The sequence below is a fragment of the Stegostoma tigrinum genome, chromosome 12 (assembly GCF_030684315.1).
Source record: "Stegostoma tigrinum isolate sSteTig4 chromosome 12, sSteTig4.hap1, whole genome shotgun sequence".
Classification (NCBI taxonomy): Eukaryota; Metazoa; Chordata; class Chondrichthyes; order Orectolobiformes; family Stegostomatidae; genus Stegostoma; species Stegostoma tigrinum.
Genome location: NC_081365.1, coordinates 39129965 through 39144873, shown reverse-complemented (window position 1 = coordinate 39144873; position 14909 = coordinate 39129965). Strand labels below are relative to the sequence as shown.

Here is a 14909-nt window from a genome sequence, read left to right as displayed (position 1 = left end):
TATCAGCAAAGGTCGTTTCTCTGAACCGTGACCTGTTTCTGTTTCCAGATGCAACCCAATCTGCTGAATATTTACGATCTTTCACAATTACCTTGGACGTTCAATGTTGTTCCATTTCCCAGGAAGTATTTCCAGGGCCGAGGTTTCTCTCTAAGAACCACGCATCGGTAAGTGTCCGAATCATTCAGCATCAGCTCCCGGATAATGAGAAAACTCTCAGACATAGACACGGACACACGGGGGCTGTTTTTCACGAAGATCCTGGATATGTTGCTGTTCAAATCAGGAGCGTCTCTTGCCCGACACCAATAATATTTCACAAAATCAGCCAGCTCCTCCCCCGGTATCAGGCTACAGTAGATCCGAGCCGTCTGTCCTCTCAGGAGGGAGAGAACTGGAGGAGACTCAATCACTTCCAGAGGGACAACAGGCCCTGGAACATAACAAGGCAACAAATGGGACCATTAGCTCCACGGAATCCAAGTCTAACTGTAATGACTTCTAGCTGGAATCAAAGTGAATCCTTACCTAAGACCAAGAGCCAGAGCCTGAGAACTGCGCCCATGTTACTGAGGATGACGCTGCCTCACGGGTTACTTGGAAATATTGGTTATCATGCGGGAAATTCAAGTCGCAGCGAGATTGATGCGGGTGTAGCGAGCACTGTGTCACACCACATTGACTGCTGCTCACCACCGACCGGTACTCGGGGACCAGCTCAATTTTGGGGATGTTTGTAAAAGGGCATTCTGGTGCGGATACGGCTCTTTAAACATGGTATGTGGTGAAATCATTATCAATGCAGTGCGTAAATGTTCTGCGTCTATTTCTTTGTGCACTTTTGTGTTTGAAGGGTTGTTGTTGGTGGAGATGGTGGATTGCTGGGCTGGCTTGGGGGCGGGCTGGAGGATGTTCCTCGAGGTTATGTAGACAGTATGGAAAATACATGATTCGTTCAATAGGTACACGACTTCATTGCATTTAGAAAATCATGAGCATACAGAGTCAACCTGACCTTACAATAGGGAGACATGTTCCACAAATTATTGGTTTTTGAGGATATAGCTAGAAGGGTAGATCTGGGGCGAAGGTGTATTTGGATTTTCAGAAATGATCAATTAGGTGCTGCACAAGACAAACGTCATATTGATAACATGGAGAGAGTGCAAACAGTCATCGTTGGGTTGACAGACTGCATTTGGCAAGTCAAGGACCTCGGCTATTGTTCATATCAAGAACTTGGATATAGAAATAAAGTATAATTATTCAAGTTTATTGATGATGTAAAGCTGGAAAAAGAGAAAGTGAAACCTGCATTTGAATAGTGATAATGGGAACTGCAGATGCTGGAGAATCCAAGATAATAAAATGTGAGGCTGGATGAACACAGCAGGCCCAGCAGCATCTCAGGAGCACAAAAGCTGATGTTTCGGGCCTCTCTGATGAAGGGTCTAGGCCCGAAACGTCAGCTTTTGTGCTCCTGAGATGCTGCTGGGCCTGCGGTGTTCATCCAGCCTCACATTTTATTATCCTGCATTTGAATAGTAACTTTACATTCTCTTGTGGCTTGCTTCTTATTTATTCTAGTGAAATGGGATCAGGTTTATCGACTTCTTGAATCAATTATAAAATTGGTAACTGAAATGCACAGAATGACTGCAAATGGCATTTTCTCCTCAAGCTTACAAACTTACAAAAAAATAACAACTTTGTAGAATCTAGGACACTAGAAGAAAACATATTGAACTAACTGCTAATCAGTAAGAGATAACTTGAATTTGAAGTTAAGTGAAATGTTTCCAGATTGCGATCTGCTTCCAAAAACACATGATGATGTTAGATGTAGCAATACAATATTTTTGTCTTAGATGACTAGTCAATTCACAAACACTGAGCACAATATAATTTAAATCACAATAATTCTGATTTAATCCAATTTCCATTTTGAGGACCCCCATTTGGGAAATGAACCTTGATTAATATTGTATTCAAAAATTAAATGTGTCATTGCGTCTCATTGCCTTTGGTCGAAACAGACATGACATTTAGTTGCATTTATAACTAATAGAATTTTAACATTCATTATGCAAATGCAAGACACAGATCGATGGTTGAAAATTATGCTTAAAATTTTGTTTTTCAGAGTGTTCTGTATGTAGGATCCCTTCAAAATCTACGAAATGCTCCACAATACCATCAACCATGATTTTAAAAAAACATTGCATTGGCAAACTAAAGGGAAACCACTGTTCTCCCAATATAAATCATTTATATTAGCGTTCATCAAAATAAGCATAAGCTAATAAATGAAGAATGTTGATGAGATTCGCCCACCTGAGCTTAAAAACATGGTGTGAGCATCATGTAATTGGTTTAATTAAAGTATGTTATAACTGTTGATGGAGGGGATTAAGTCAAGAGTTAACTTGCTAACGCCTCTAACAACAAGTAGCTTGAAGAATACAAACTGCTGAAAAAGCAGAACTGTGGTGAAACAGGAAGATCCTGCAAACGAACAGCACGACAACTCCGATAAAGGAAGTGGAGCGTTAGACCGAAGCTGTGGAGGCAACGTCTGATGATTGTGAGTCGCCTGGAACAGGTTAAGGAACTGTGTTCGTGACTGGGGGAGAGTGGCGAGTAACAGCAAATGTATATAAGCTTTGAAATCGTCTATAATAGCTGAGAAATTTGGTGAAGCCGCTTTGAGATCCTCGCTTCTCCCAAAAGCTTTTGTTAATAAAGCTGAGTCTGACTCACTACTAAATTGTATTTGGTAATATTTTACCTACAACACTGTTGATCTCAATCTGTGGCAGTAGTAATCTATTGTGATGCTCTCTGCTTATTTAATTCTATAAAATATACATTTCCTGAAAGTTAATAGTTATCAATGCTTGTAGACGATGTCTAACTAGCCTGTTTACAATAATTTCAGGTCCTACATAATCTTATTTGGAATCATTCCATTATTTCATGGTTTCAAAGTGACGCCTCAAACATTTTGTTAAGCGAAAAAATTGCCATGACAATGAAATGTGAGGCTGGATGAGGCCATCTGCATGCAGAATACAGGTGTATAGGGACTGGACGTCCATGGTGAAAATGAGGTGTTGGGGGCCAGGGGGCCTCAAGGCCCTCCGCTTCTTCCTGTCCCGCAGGCCCGACCAGTCCCCCTCCACCAACACCCTCATCTGCCTAGCCGAACTCGTCCTCACCCTCAACTTCTCTTTCGATTCCTTCCACTTCCTACACTCTAAGGGGGTGGCCATGGGCACCCACATGGGCCCCAGCTATGCCTGCCTCTTTGTAGGTTACGTGGAACAGTCCCTCTTTCGCACCTACACAGGCCCCAAACCCCACCTCTTCCTCCGTTACATTGATGACTGTATCGGCGCTGCCTCTTGCTCCCCAGAGGAGCTCGAACAGTTCCTCCACTTCACCAACACCTTCCACCCCTACTTTCAGTTCACCTGGGCCATCTCCAGCACATCCCTCACCTTCCTGGATCTCTCAGTTTCCATCTCAGGCAACCAGATTGTAACTGATGCCCATTTCAAGCCCACCGACTCCCAGAGCTACCGAGAATCCACATCCTCCCACCCACCCTCCTGCAAAAATTCCATCCCCTATTCCCAATTCCTCCACCTCTGCTGCATTTGCTCCCACAATGAGGCATTCCACTCCCACACATCCCAGATGTCCAAGTTCTTCAAGGACCGCAACTTCCCCCCACAGTGATCAAGAACTCCCTTGACCGCGTCTCCCGCAACACATCCCTCACACCCTGCCCCCGCCACAACCGCCCAAAGAGGATCCCCCTCATTCTCACACACCACCCCACCAACCTCCGGATACAACGCATCATCCTCTGACACTTCCGCCATCTACAATCCGACCCTACCATCCAAGACATTTTTCCATCCCCACCCCTGTCTGCTTTCCGGAGAGACCACTCTCTCCATGACTCCCTTGTTCGCTCCACACTGCCCTCCAACCCCACCACACCCGGCACCTTCCCCTGCAACCGCAGGAAATGCTACACTTGCCCCCACACCTCCTCCCTCACCCCTATCCCAGGTCCCAAGATGACTTTCCACATTAAGCAGAGGTTCACCTGCACATCTGCCAATGTGGTATACTGCATCCACTGTACCCGGTGTGGCTTCCTCTACATTGGGGAAACCAAGCGGAGGCTTGGGGACCGCTTTGCAGAACACCTCCGCTCGGTTCGCAATAAACAACTGCACCTCCCAGTCGCAAACCATTTCCACTCCCCCTCCCATTCTTTAGATGACATGTCCATCATGGGCCTCCTGCATTGCCACAATGATGGCACCCGAAGGTTGCAGGAACAGCAACTCATATTCCGCTTGGGAACCCTGCAGCCCAATGGTATCAATGTGGACTTCCCAAGCTTCAAAATCTCCCCTTCCCCCACCGCATCCCAAAACCGGCCCAGTTCGTCCCCATCCCCCACTGCACCACACAACCAGCCCAGCTCTTCCCCTCCACCCACTGCATCCCAAAACCAGTCCAATCTGTCTCTGCCTCCCTAACCTGTTCTTCCTCTCACCCATCCCTTCCTCCCACCCCAAGCCGCACCTCCATCTCCTACCTACTAACCTCATCCCATCTCCTTGACCTGTCCGTCTTCCTTGGACTGACCTATCCCCTCCCTACCTCCCCACCTATACTCTCCTCTCCACCTATCTTCTTTTCTCTCCATCTTCGGTCCGCCTCCCCCTCTCTCCCTATTTATTCCAGAACCCTCACCCCATCACCCTCTCTGATGAAGGGTCTAGGCCCGAAACGTCAGCTTTTGTGCTCCTGAGATGCTGCTGGGCCTGCTGTGTTCATCCAGCCTCACATTTCGTTATCTTGGATTCTCCAGCATCTGCAGTTCCCACTATCGCTGATACAAATTGCCATGACAAATCGTTTGTACCAGACTTGTAAATTTAACAAGTACCGTGTCATTATTTGTTGACAACGAGTTGACGTTGCCACCAGAACATTTGAGAGATAAAGTCAAAGAGATGCAAACGTTTATCTTCTTTTTCTAAAAAAAACTCTGCTAAATAGTCTAATCACTGACCGTTCACTTGGGGAGCTAAACACACACTGGAGCAGAAACAAACTCATTACCACAAGAAAGATGCGGTACTGTATCATTCCTGGAATGTAAATGAAATTCACAGGGTGAGATTAAGTGACTGTGGACTATGGATTCACAACCTATTAAGGCATTCTTCTGCTTCTTCACTTTTTAACCGAGGCTTAAAGTTGATTCGTTTGTCAAAATGATAAATACAGATGTATCATACATTCCTCCCGAGTGTCAATGGTTTTAAACTCTTCCTAACATAATGAGTACCATTTAATGAGTGGACTTAGAGCACGCTCCTTCCTTTTCTATAATAGTGTATCTGAGGGTGTAACAGACAATCAATCCAACCTACCTCCCCACAATCATATAAAAACACTAGCCATGCTTCCTGAGAGGGGAATGAGTTTTGTCAGTCTCAGTGCCCTCTTGTACTTTTACGATCCCAATCTCAATGGAAACACTTACACCTGTCGGTCTAAAACCCTAAGCGAATACCAAAAACTTAACCCAGTGTTTTTGTCTCTGTTTCAATCTTTTTATGTTCTCAGTGGTCGGTAAAAAGAAGTTCAAAAGGTTCCAATGTGTCACATTCTAACAGAGCAGTCTGGCTGCATCTGTGAAGACGGAAGCACGGTAAACCTTTCGACTCCAATAAAGAAAGGCTCATAGTAGACTCGAATCGTGAATCGAGGTTCTCCGGCAGTTTCTGCTTTTCGTCTCGGATAATAGTGATAATAAGAACTGCAGATGCTGGAGAATCCGAGATAACAAGGTGTGGAGCTGGATGTACACAGCAGGCCGAGCAGCATCAGAGGAGCGGGAAAGCTGACGTTTCGGGCCTAGACCCTTCTTCAGAAATTGGTATTATGGGCAGAGAGAAAGACAGGAAGGCAGCGCAATGATCCTTTTTGAAGGACTTCCTGAGATGATCCTACTCCTGATCAGAGCACTGCTTCCTCATCTTCCTTCTTCTGGTTTTCTCACTTGTTTGCAGGAGGCACAGGGCAACTGTTTGACACTAATAAAGGTCTCTGACTTATTATTTAAAGCTTAAAGTAACTGATGGGAGAACTAAGCTGTCTACTTTTAGGCTTGAGATGCATTTTTTTTTCAGCAGAGCAAAAAACAATTCCTTCACTTCCTCGTGATACTCCACCTGGTTAGCTCCTTTACTTCCAGATGTTTTATGGCTTCTATCCAAACATTCACACCTCCCAACTGTTAGACTATCTGGGAGCCAATGACAAAATGTTGGCAAGCAGAAGGTATTTGTCATCAATAACTGGCTAATCTGCTACATGTTTCTGGTCAAATCTCCATTCGTCACACATTGTTGTCACTAACTTGTCTACAACTTGACTTTCCCCCACAATCTGAACCAACAGTTCCTTAAACAGCACTTACAATAAGTTTCAAATTAATTGGTTTTAAAATATGTAGCGATCTTTTGAAAATTCTTGGCTTTTCAACCTTGCAGTCCAAGATCAAAAACACAGAAACATTAAAAAAATGGTCTTTACAGTCTACATTGCATGCCTAAAATGGAAACAATTGGGGCAGGCCAAAAAAGTGCTTGCGATCTATTCACGCTTATTGATGAAAGATGACTTTGCCAATGAAGGTGAACGAAGCTTTGGGATAATGTGAAGGTTAAACGAATGGAAGCACTAGAAAGAGTACTAACCTGGGAAATTTACCCAAAAACTGGTGCCAAAGAAGTAGAAAATTGATCGTTACTTGGACTAATAAAGTTGAACCAGGCTGGATTTCTAAAGGACAAATTGTGCATGATTGCCTTGATGGAGTTTTTTTTTGATGAGGCAACAAGGAGAATTGATGAAGGTATTGCAATAAATGTTGTGTACGTGTACTTCCAGAAGTTTTTTGATAAGGTACAAAATTTGGATTATTAGCAAAATTGAAGCATGTAGGATAAAAGGCAAAACAAATGGAACAGATTATGATAAATTGTTTTTTACACACCAGATGGAGATATGTAGTTCCTTAAGTTCAGCAGTAGGATTGCTGTGCTGTTAATATACAATAACGACTAGTATTGCAGTAATTTTCATTTTGAATAGTATCCAATATATATTGCTAACAGCATTTCTTATCTTTTTCTTTTAGCCATTTTGTCTCAAACTACAATTTTTTGAAAAAAACCGCCATGACCATCACTGCTGCTTAATTGCTGCAGAGAAATTAAGGGTAATTGCTATTCTGTACTATACAGCTCCCACTGGTCAGTGCCAGATTAAATACACAACTATTACTGATTCCTTTGCTTGAAGAATTGAACTGTTTTACTTTTGGGAAGTCCAATTTGGAGAACATCTTGTCTGCATTACTTATCATTTTGTATTCAACATGGAATGAAACACTAAGTTCAGCACTTAGCACACAGAGCATGCCAATATCACCCCACCATCAAAGACATTTTTCCATTCCCACCTTTGTCTGCTTTGTGGAGGGACCACTCTCTCTGTGACTCCCTTGTTCGCTCCACACTCCGGTCCAACCACACTACACCCGGCACTTAGCCCTGCAACTGCCGGAAGTGCTGCACTTGCCCCCACACATCCTCCCTCACCCCCATCCCAGGCCCCAAGAAGAATTTCCACATCAAGCAGATGTTCACCTGCACATCTGCCAATGCAGTATACTGCATCTGCTGTTCCCGTTGTGGCCTCCTCTACAGCGGGGAAACCAAGGAGAACACCTACGCTTGGTTTGCAATAAACAACCACATCTTCCAGTCGCGAACCATTTCAACTCTCCCTCCCATTCCTTAGACGCCATGTTCATCCTGGGCCTCCTGCAGTGCCACAACGATGCCACCCGAAGGTTGCAGGAACAGCAACTCATATTCCACTTGGGAACCCTGCAGCCCAATGGTATCAATATGCATTTCACAAGCTTCAAAATCTCCCCTTCCTCCCACTGCATCCCAAAACCAGCCCAGCTCATCCCTGCGCCCCCAACCTGTCTTTCCACTCACCTATCCCCTCCTCCCACCTCAAGCCACACCCTCATTTCCTTCCTTCTAACCTCAAACCGCCCCCTTGACCTGTCCGTCGTCCCCAGACTCACCTATGCCCTCCCAACCTCCCCACCTACACTCACGTCTCCTCACTCCCTCCCCACTCCTTTAACTTGTCTGTCTCCTCTCCACCAATCTTCTCCTCTATCCATCTTCGATCTGTCTCCCACTCTCTCCCTGTTTATTCCACAACCCTCTCCCATCCCCCTCTCTGATGAAGGGTCTAGGCCCGAAATGTCAGCTTTTGTGCTCCTATGATGCTGCTTGGCCTGCTGTGTTCATCCAGCTCCACACTTTGTTATCTCTTTCTCATCTCAAGATAAACTTGTGTGTATTTCCATTTCTCTTTTTCATAGAAAAGAGCAGCCGAAAAGTAAGTAATTCAGTCCTTCCAGTCAGAGCCAATTCTTTCAAAGAGGAAGACAAGAATCTAACTCTTTTTCTGTATCCTGGAATGTTTTTCTCCCTCACATACTCACCGAATTTTACTTTGAAGGTTCTTACTGAACGTATATCATAGAATAGTTATAACACATAAGGAGGCTGTTTGACTCAAGGTGCTTCTGTTGACTCTCTGCAACAGCAACACAGCACACCCTATTCCTCAAGCATTTTCCACAGCCCTGCAACACTAGGTGAGATAATATTAATTCCATTTGTAAAGAACCTAATTCCATCATAAACAAATCTTACTGGACTTTATCGAGTGTTCTGGAAAACATTCAATAACAACCTGTACATATTGACTGCAATTTTTCTGCATTGTTAAATGTTTGTTGCACTGATGATTACACTGCTGTAGGCTTCTGTTCCAGTTGCAGATATAACTAATTCCCTAAGACAATGTGTTTGACCATAACATTGCTACAGTGGACCTCAATGAAAAAACATCTTATTTTTCACCTGTGCACTTTTAGTGTGATGACTGACATTACTAGATTAATATCTTAATATATAACCACCATTTATTTACAGATGGCTACAATGGTGATACGTGATGTGCCTGTCTGTGGCTGGAAGGAAAGCAAAGCAACATTTAGGTTTGAAATCCTTCAACCACCTTCTGGTTCATGTGATAATAAAATGTGAGGCTGGATGAACACAGCAGGCCAAGCAGCATCTCAGGAGCACAAAAGCTGACGTTTCGGGTCTAGACCCTTCATCAGACCCTTCATGTGTGTGGGTTGTGGAGTGTTGTGGGGTGGGCTGGAGTGCATTCTTGTTGCTGACCTATTTATCTTTCTTGTACAACCATCTACAATAAACTAATAGATATCAAGAGTCTAATTTACAAATAAACAACCTGAACTGATGAGGTTTAGAATCTAGGCATGGAAATATCAGTTAGAATACTTAATTTACTTTTAAAATTACATACAGAAAATAAAATCAGCTGGTTACAATAATATTAGATTCAGCGATAAAATCCAATATTCAGAAAGAAAAGGTCTTACAAAGTATTTAAATTTCTTTTAAATACCAAGTAATAACGAAAACCTCAAGGGATGGCTCCACATTCCTGAAAAATTGAATTTTCAGGGCTGGGGATGTTGTTTGGAAGTAAATAAAACATACCACATCATTACAAGGATACTTCGATTCAAATGGATGAGCTCCCTTTCAATCTTGTGGACTTAATCCATATTTATTATGCAAGTACCAGGTACTGCAAGTTCACTTTATTCTACACATTTAATTGTGAATCCAGCCAGTGAAATACTATCTTTGTAAATTTTACAGGGATGTAGCAATATCATAGGAAGCAACGTCCAGACTTTCAAGTTTAATTTTGTGAATTGTGCAGAATAAGACTAGTGTTGTTACTATTATCATTAATTTCACAGCCAAAAAAACCCATAAAATCATTTATTGGCAGATTGGATAACATTATTGCAAGTATATTTACATTTTTATCTGTTCCAAGAGATTTAGTTTGATTAATAAAACCTGAAAAGGCACAGTAGTCATTTAACAATCTAAGGTTGGCTTATATATTTTGTTGCATACCATTTCCGCATAGATGACAACATTTTTGGATTTGCATTAATTCAAAAGTATCAGTGCAACTTGGACAAAGGTTCTTGATCCAGGTTCTCATCATATAGAAACTGAGTGGATCAAATAATCTTTAAAAGAGAGAATGAATTATCAGAAAACCAAACGGGAAATTTGAGCACATTTTAAAGCCTTTATTCTCTTTAGTTTACCAAAGAATAACATCCATGTCAGCTTTCAGCATTTATATGGTTAAAGCATGACTCCTATTCCAACGGTAAAATGCTTTCTCTGTATAACAATAACACAACTGATACTCTTAATTGGGTAAATATCCAGTTTTTTTCCAAAAAAATAACTGAAAACCAATTGCTTTCAGTTTCCTCTCGATATTCACTTTTGTGAAGGGGAAGTCTTGCTGTGTGGTTTTACCATGTTATCTTCTTCAGTGAGTGCATGGTAATGTTATCTGCCATTTGGAAATGTGGTACGTTGAGGACATGGTGGTGCAATGGGATGAAGGGACGCTCTTCTATTATTTAGGCCATCGTATTGTTTGTATTTAGTATCTTCATCTAATCACTTATTGTGTAAATATATACTAAACCTAAACTGTGCATTTTGGTTAAAAATGTGACTGCACCACAAGCTTGCAAAGTCCATATCAAAAAGAGTTCAAAGTGCAGAAAGGTTCATATAAATAGAGGTGTCTGGACTGTGGATTGCATTTGTATATTTTTCTAATACAGTGCAGAAAAGCTCAGCCAAAGAACATTTTCATGAGCTTTGTGGTTGATGAGTGAATCCAACCACTTAAAAGCATCATCCTCCGACACATCCGCCATCTACAATCCGACCCCACCACCCAAGACATTGTTCCATCCCCACCCTTGTCTGCCTTCCGGAGAGACCACTCTCTCCGTGACTCCCTTGTCCGCTCCACACTGCCCACCAACCCCACCACACCTGGCACCTTCCCCTGCAACCGCAGGAAGTGCTACACTTGCTCCCACACCTCCTCCCTCACCCCCATCCCAAGACCCAAGATGAGTTTCCATATTAAGCAGACGTTCACCTGGACATCTGCCAATGTGGTATATCGCATCCATTGTACCCGGTGTGGCTTCCTCTACATTGGGGAAACCCAGGCGGAGGCTTGGGGACCACTTTGCAGAACAGCTCCGCTCGGTTCACAATAAACAACTACACCTCCCAGTCACGAACCATTTTAACTCCCCATCCCATTCTTTAGATGACATGTCCATCATGGGCCTCCTGCAGTGCCACAATGATGCCACCCGAAGGTTGCAGGAACAGCAACTCATATTCCGCCTGGGAGCCCTGCAGCCCAATGGTATCAATGTGGACTTCACCAGTTTCAAAATCTCCCCTTCCCCCACCGCATCCCAATACAGCCCAGTTCGTCCCCTCCCCCCACTGCATCACACAACCAGCCCAGTTCATCCCCTCCCCCCAGTGCATCCCAAAACCAGCCCAGCCTGTCTCTGCCTCCCTAACCTGTTCTTCCTCTCAGCCATCCCTTCATCCCACCCAAGCCGCACCTCCATTTCCTATCTACTAACCTCATCCCACCTCCTTGACCTGTCCGTCTTCCCTGGACTGACCTATCCCCTCCCTACCTCCTCACCTATACTCTCCTCTCCACCTATCTTCTTTTCTCTCCATCTTCAGTCCGCCTCCCCCTCTCTCCCTATTTATTCCAGTTCCCTCTCCCCATCCCCCTCTCTGATGAAGGGTCGAGGACCGAAACGTCAGCTTTTGTGCTCCTAAGATGCTGCTTGGCCTGCTGTGTTCATCCAGCTCCACACTTTATTATCTTGGATTCTACAGCATCTGCAGTTCCCATTATCTCTCACTTAAAAGTGCGCAAGCTTTTGATATACTTAGCAGGAGTGAGAATCTGTCTGGCAAACATCATTAGCAGTTAAAACTTGTGAACTTTCTGGGTCGACCCTGGTGATCTTTGCATCTAACGAAGTGGAGAATTTACAAGCAGGCAAGATCCATGCAGTGGTTTTCATGATGTCACCAATGTGAAACATGTAACAAATTAATCAGAGACAATGAGACACCTAGAAAATAACTGTTCACATAAACTGCATGCATTTAGTGTCTTAACGAGTTCTTGGCTATAAATAAAATACAGGGTAACATTGTCCCAACTGAATTTGTACAGATGCAGCAATATTTACATAAGAGGGCAGAAACCTGATCAGGAATGTTTGGATGTTCATGTGTAACTGAATATGTGCAGGGAGGACCAGAATGGAATTTGCTGTCCAATTTTACTTCTCTTTAATTAACTAACAGTCTTTCACTTAATGAGCTAATTTTATCTGAACGCAATAAATTGTGAAATGTGGAAGTGCAACAAAGTCGGTCATTGAAAGTAAACCTGCAGATGCGGCTGGCACTGAAGAAGGTGAATGGTATTTTGGCCTTCATAGTGACAGGATTCAAATATAGAAGCAGGGGCTTTTACTAAAGAGAAAGTGCAACAAAGCTTTACCAGACTGATTCCTCTGATTGCAGGGTTGAAGAGAAACTGAATTGGTTAATAACTATATCCAGTGGTATTTAGAGGAAACCGACAAATTTTGAACATGCCAAGACAGGATAACACAAGAAAGATGTTTCTGATGACTGGGGAGTCCAGATTCAGAGGTCACAGTTTAACGATATGGAATAGGCCATGTAGGGCAGGAATGAGGAGAAATTTCTTCCCTAAGAGGGTGGTGAGCCTGTGGAATTATTTGCCACAGAAAGCAGTTGAGGCTCAAATATTGAATGCTTTCAAAAAGGAATTAGATGTAATTCTTAGGACTAATGGGATCAAAGAGCATGGGGGTAAAACGCAGGAACAGGGCACTGAATTGGCTATGATCATATTGAATGATAAAGCGGACTTGAAGAGTTGAATTTTTGACTCCTGCTCCCAGTTTCATGTTTCTACATTAATATGATGTGAGCAAAGCTCACATGTGATCACCCCTTACTGCTCATCCCAAAATGCCCTTGAGAAGGTAGCACTGGATTTAATTCTGAACCACTGTAATCCATTTGTTGTGGAAGTCTACAATGCAGTTAGGGGCATACTTGCAGGATTTTTCACCAGTGATAAGAAATGTTGACATAGTTCAAAGTTAGTTTCGAGCGCAGCTTTGGAGAACTTGCAAACAGTGAGGTTTGCATTTATCTGCTGAGTCTGTACTTCCAGGTGGTAGAAATTGCTGATTTTGGAAGGTGTTGTCTAAAGCCAAAAACAGAAACTCAGCAGATCATTTTGGGTCCAGTGATCCTTCTTCAGAACAGTTTTGAACAATAGTTTCTCCAGAAATTTATGTTTTTGTTTCAGATTTCCAATACCTGCATTTTTTTGTTTCTTTTTATATATTGTTTTATCCAAGAAGCTATGGGGACTTGTTGCTGTACCTTTTGTAGTACACGCTGCTGACATTGCATGTCCCTGTATAGGCAATGAATATTGAAGCTGTGATTTAGGGTTCCATTAAAGCAGTTTGCTTTGCTGGTGTCAAGCTTCTGGAGCGTTATTGACCATGCTGTGAGATGTTGGGGGAATGCTGTCCAAGATGAAGGCCCAGTGGAAAAAGCAGCAAGATGGAGTCACCAGGTTATTGTTCTGACTTTCATGTCGGGACTTGTCCTGTCTAGGTTCCATCCATTCATTGGGGCTAAAGGAAGCTACATATCAGTGAGGTGAGTTAGTAATGTCATGCTACTGTATGCACATAAATGGAAGTACACTTCGAGTTGCTCAATAACAAGATTCTTTTCTCGCCATTCAAAACTTAGCTGTTGTATCTGTTTCTTGATCTCAGGAGCCTAATTTCTGCTGTGTTCCCAACTGACTCACCAATACACATGCTGTTCAGGACCGGAAAGTTTCTACCAATGGTGCTATCTAGAAGAAGAGCTGGGGAGAAATCCTACTCGACAAGCCAATAATTATCCCTCAACAGCGACTACAACAAGAAGTACTGTGACTCTTTAGCTCTGGCTGAAGGGGAACACCGTGAAAAGGCATGAGTGAGACACTGTGCGCATTGAATTAGGTACAAAGTGTGAGCACAAATAGATTAAATAGGAGATAAAAACCAAAAGAACTGTGGAAACTCTAAATCAGGAACAAAAACAAAGTTGCTGGAAAAACTCAGCAGGTCTGGCAGCATCTGTGGAGGAGAAAACAGAGTTAACATTTCAGGTCAGCTGACCCTACTGAGCTTTGCCAGCAACTTTGTTTTTGTTGTTGTGGAGCACTTCCTGCGGTTGCAGGGGAAGTGCCGGGTGTGGGGGGGGGGGGGGGGGGGGGTTGGAGGGAAGCGTGGAGCGGACGAGGGAGTCACGGAGAGAGTGATCCCTCCAGAAAGCAGGCAAGGGTGGGGTGGAAATAATGTCTTCGGTGGGGTCGGATTGCAGATGGCAGAATTGCTACACCTGCCCCCACACCTCCTCCCTCACCCCCATCCCAGGCCCCAAGATGACTTTCCATATTAAGCAGATGTTCACCTGCACATTCGCCAATGTGGTATACTGCATCCGCTGTACACGATGTGGCCTCTTCGACATTGGGGAAAGCAAGCAGAGGCTTGGGGACCGCTTTGCAGAACACCTACACTTGGTTCGTAATAAACAACTGCACCTCCCAGTCGCAAACCATTTCGCCTCTCTCTCCCATTCCTTAGACGACATGTCCATCCTGGGCCTTCTGCAGTGCCACAATGA

General features: G+C 43.5%; 1 long non-coding RNA gene across 2 annotated transcripts; it reads left to right on the top strand.

The window, feature by feature from the left end:
* Positions 1-9230, top strand: LOC125457308 (uncharacterized). Of its 2 annotated transcripts, XR_009446552.1 has the most exons (5): positions 1-777; positions 2144-2584; positions 5659-6137; positions 7238-7318; positions 9126-9230. It is a non-coding gene; the product is annotated as an uncharacterized LOC125457308 (long non-coding RNA). The 2 variants fall into 2 exon arrangements; XR_009446551.1 differs by lacking the exons at positions 7238-7318; positions 9126-9230 and having other exon boundaries at positions 5659-7093.
* Positions 9231-14909: the final 5679 nt, after the last annotated feature.